The following is a 4,714-nucleotide window of genomic DNA, read 5'->3' on the forward strand; positions in this document are numbered from 1 at the left end:
ACCGCGTCCACCTCGCAGGTGCGCCAGAACTACCACCAGGACTCAAAGGCCGCCATCAACCGCCAGATCAACCTGGAGCTCTATGCTTCCGGCGTTTACCTGTCCATGTTCTACTACTTGGACCGCGATGATGTGGCTTTGAAGAACTTTGCCAAATACTTTCTTCACCAATCTCATGAGGAAAGGGAACATGCTGAGAACTGATGAAGCTGCAGAACCAAGGAGGTGGCCGAATCTTCCTTCAGGATATCAAGAAACCAGACTATGACGACTGGGAGAGCGGGCTGAATGCGATGGAGTGTGCGTTACATTTGGAAAGAAATGTGAATCAGTCACTACTGGAACTGCACAAACTGGCCACTGACAAAAATGACCCCCATTTGTGTGACTTCATTGAGACACATTACCTGAATGAGCAGGTGAAAGCCACCAAAGAATTGGGTGACCACGTGACCAATTTGCGCAGGATGGGAGCACCCGAATCTGGCTTGGCAGAGTATCTCTTTGACAAGCACACCCTGGGAGACAGCGATAATGAAAGCTAAGCCTCAGGCTAATTTCCCCATAGCCATGGGGTGAATTCCCTGGTCACCAAGGCAGTGCATGCATGTTGGGGTTTCCTTTACCTTTTCTGTAAGTTGTACCAGAACATCCACTTAAGTTCTTTGATTTGTACCATTCGTTCAAATAAAGAAATTTGGTACCCCCCCACCAAAAACACACACACACACACACACACACACACACACACACACACAGGCATCAACTAATGATAGAAAAATAAAATGGCTTACAAAATGGAACAAATATTTTCTAAAAATTATTAGACTATTAGGCAACATTTTTCCTCTGATCACAAATGTCCAGAAATGTCTTTAAAGACCATTATCAGCCGGTGGTGGCTCATGCCTGTAATCCCAGCACTTTGGGAGACCGAGGCAGGCAGATCAGTTGAGACTAGGAGTTTACAGCCAGCCCAGGCAACATGGTGAAACCCTGTTACTACAAAAAAATACAAAAAGTAGCCAGGTGTGGTGGTGTGCACTTGTAGTCCCAGCTAATGGGGGTGGGGCTGAGGTTAGAGGGTTTTTAGAGCCCAGGAGGTGCAGTTTGCAGTGAGAGGAGATCCTGTCTCAAAACAATAACCAAAAACCATTTCCAAGAAATAAACGCAATAAATACTGTGATGTTCCTTCACTGTGTGTGTATTCTTACCACCTATTTGTGTATTTATTGAAATAAAATGGCACACACAAATTTTTCCCTGTTGGTTTTTTGTTTGTTTGTTTGTTTGTTCATTTGTTTTCTGAGACAGAGTCTTGCTCTATTGCCCAGGCTGGAGTGCAATGGTGTGATCTTGGCTCACTGCAACCTCTGCCTCCTGACCTCAAGCAATTCTCCTGCCTCATCCTCCCAAGTAGTTGGGATTACAGGTGCCCACCACCATGCCTGGCTAATCTTTGTATTTTTAGTAGAGATGGGGTTTCACCATGTTGGCTAGGCTGGTTTTGAACTCCTGACTGCAAATGATCCACCCGCCTCAGCCTCCCAAAGTGCTGGGATTACAGGCGTGAGCCACCGCGCCTGGCCCTTCTTGTTTAAATATAGTAATTTTATGAGAACTTATCTATTTTATTTTTGTGTTTATTAAAAACATTATTTTTTCTGGGCATAGTGGCTCACACCTGTAATCATAGCACTTTGGGAGGCAGAGGTGGGTGGATCACTTGAGGCCAGGAGTTTGAGACTAGTCTGAGCAACATGATAAAACCCTGCTTATAAAAAAAATATGAAAATTAGCTGGGCATGGTGGCTTGCACCTGTAGTCCCAATTACTTGGGAGGCTGAGGTGGCGAATCACCTAAGCCTGGGAAAGTGGAGGTTGCAGTGAGCTATGATTGAGCCACTGCACTCCAGCCTGTGCAACAGGGTGAGACCTACTCTCAAAAATACATGTAGATGTATTTTTTTTTCAAAGTAAAAAAGTAATCTGATAGAGGAAAATGCTCCATTCAGAGTGGGTTGGAATCTGTCTCAGTTCATAAAACTAGGGGCTGAGGTGAGAAAAAGAGGCTGAAATAAGCTGCTGCCCTCTGCTGCCTGGGACGGCAGCTTTTGTAACTTTCATACCTAGGAACCAGGCCAACATAGACATGGCCACAAAACCGGGATCTATGCCAAACATACAGGGCCGTGACTGAATTCGCAAAAACCCTAGATAAGGATGGTGAGAGCAGTGAGAAAGAAGGAAGGATATAGCAAAACGAAAGTGAACAAAATTGCAAAACTTCCCACTCTAAGATGAACCCGCAAATAAATTTCCTCAACTTATTAAAATTAATTGTAAAGAGGACAGATTCCTTACCACACACACACACACAAAAAAAAAAAACCAAAAAAACAAGCAAAATAAACTCCTCCATAATTAGGAGGGTAATTCACTCTAGATAAATGCAAAAAAAAAAAAAAAAAAAAACAATCTTTAGAAGACTCCTTTCACAGATACTCTCAATCTAAGAAAACAAACAACAGAAATAGAAGGCTTCAACACAAGTATGCCTCGGATCCTCAAAGGGATAAAGGAAGAATAACAAATTGAATAAACATAAAAAGAGACCTGGTGCATTGGTTCATGCCTATAATCCCAGCACTGTGGGGAGCCAAGGCAGGAGGATCATTCAAGGCCAGGGGTTTGAGACCAGCCTGGGAGATACAGTGAGACCCTGTGTCTAAATAAATAAATAAAGAACACATATTCTTTGATTCATCTCTGTCCAGGAAGCACAGCTCAGTTTCTCTCTTCTTCAGTATTGACTGGACTCAGTGACTCACTTCTAATGCATAGAATATGGAAAGGGAAAAATAGCAACTGCACAATGGAGATACCACCTTAACCAAGTGATCAAGTTAACCTAAATAATAATGTCAGACTATATCATATACCCCCTTATGTGATGTGATGAGAAGGGCACTTTACCTCTGTAGCATTCTTCCCCAAAATCTATAAGCCTAGTTTAACAGAAAACATCAGACAAAAACCTAAATTGGGGAACATTAGACAAAATAACCTGCCCAGTACTCTTTAAAAATGCCAAGGTCATGAGACAATGAAAGACTGAGAAACGGTCACGGATTTGAGACTTGACAACTGGATTCAACATGGTGTCTTGGATTGGATGCTGAACAGAAAAAAAGAAAAAGAAAAATTAAGGAAATCTGAATAAAGTTAATAGTATGGTATTAAGTTTAGTTTTTTTGATAAATGTCTCAGAGTTATGCAAGACATTATGTCACTGTTAACATTAGGGAAAGTTGGGTGGAGGATATACAAGAGTTTGCTATGCTATCTCTGAAGCTCTTCTGTAAATCTAAAATTATTTCAAAATGAAAAGTTTAAAAATTAAAAATTAATAAAAAAATTAGAAATCCTGAAAATAATTTCCTAAATGAAAAAAGTAAGTTATTGGGGGAATAAACCCTCAATAAATGAGATATACATTATCTTAGATGGACATAGACAAAGAGAGAGTTAGTGAATTAGAAGATGGTTCTAAGGAAGTGGCTTAGAGAACAGCATAAAAATTGACCAGGTGCAATGTTTCATGTTTGTAATCCCAGCACTTTGAGAGGCCAAGGTGGGTGAATCACCTGAGGTCAGGAGTTCAAGATTATCCTGGTCAACATGGTGAAACCCCGTCTCTACTAAAAAATACAAAAATTAGCCGAATGCGGTGGTGCATGCCTGTAATCCCAGCTACTCAGGAGGCTAAGGCTTGAGAATAGCTTGAACCTAGGATGCAGAGGTTGCAGTGAGCCAAGATCACACCACTGCACTCCAGACAGGGCAACTGAGTGAGACTCCATCTCAAAAAAAAACAAAAATTAGCTGGGTGTGGTGGCAGGTGCCTGTAATCCCAGCTGCTCAGGAGGCCAAGGCAGGAGAATCACTTGAACCTGGGAGGTGGAGGTTGCAGTAAGCCGAGATCGCACCATTACACTCCAGCCTGGGTGACAGAGGAGACTGTACCTCAAAACAAAACAAAAAAAAAAAGAGAACAGCATAAAAAGATAGAAATTGAGTATACTAGAAAGGCATGGAGGTTAGAAGTGGCATTATTGAAAATGGCAGAGTAGGGGATCCATTTCTCCCCAGAAACACTGAAAAACTTGGCAAAACCTGTTGGAATCAACCTTATCAGAATGCTAGGAGATAGTTGAAAGTTTACAGCAACGGGCCGGGTCCAGTGGCTCATGCCTGTAATCCCAGCACTTTGGGAGGCCGAGGCGGGTAGATCACTTGAGGCCAGGAGTTCAAGATCAGCCTGACCAATATGGTGAAACGCTGTCTCTATTAAAAATACAAAAATTAGCTGGGAGTAAAAAATTACTCCCAGTTACTTGGGAGGCTGAGGCAGGAGAATTGCTTGAACCTGGAAGGCGGAAGTTGCAGTGAGCCAAGATTGTGCCACTGCACTCCAGCCTGAGCGACAGAGTGACACTCCATTTCAAAAAAAAAAAAAAGTTTACAGCAACCAAGCAAATACTTAACCAAGAGAAAGGCCACTGAAACAGCTAAGATTTTTGTGGTATTTTAACTTACCTTAGCCCCATCCCCTCCTTAGAGAAGCAGTGATCTTAAAGCCAGCAGTCTGTGTTCCCTGTGTGGATACCTGGTTCTAGAGAGAGCAGAGTGGCCCTTGTTCCTACAGAACAG

The 4,714-nt window shown here is 42.4% G+C and overlaps 1 pseudogene across 1 annotated transcript in view; it reads left to right on the forward strand.

Moving 5' to 3' along the window:
• The window catches only part of LOC105539729, a 2,709-nt pseudogene extending 2,003 nt beyond the window's left edge, over window positions 1–706 (forward strand). The window contains exon 3 of the transcript XR_001006093.1: window positions 1–706. The product of XR_001006093.1 is annotated as a ferritin heavy chain pseudogene (transcript).
• Window positions 707–4,714: the final 4,008 nt, after the last annotated feature.

The sequence above is a fragment of the Mandrillus leucophaeus genome, unplaced genomic scaffold (assembly GCF_000951045.1).
Source record: "Mandrillus leucophaeus isolate KB7577 unplaced genomic scaffold, Mleu.le_1.0 Scaffold208, whole genome shotgun sequence".
Lineage (NCBI taxonomy): Eukaryota > Metazoa > Chordata > Mammalia > Primates > Cercopithecidae > Mandrillus > Mandrillus leucophaeus.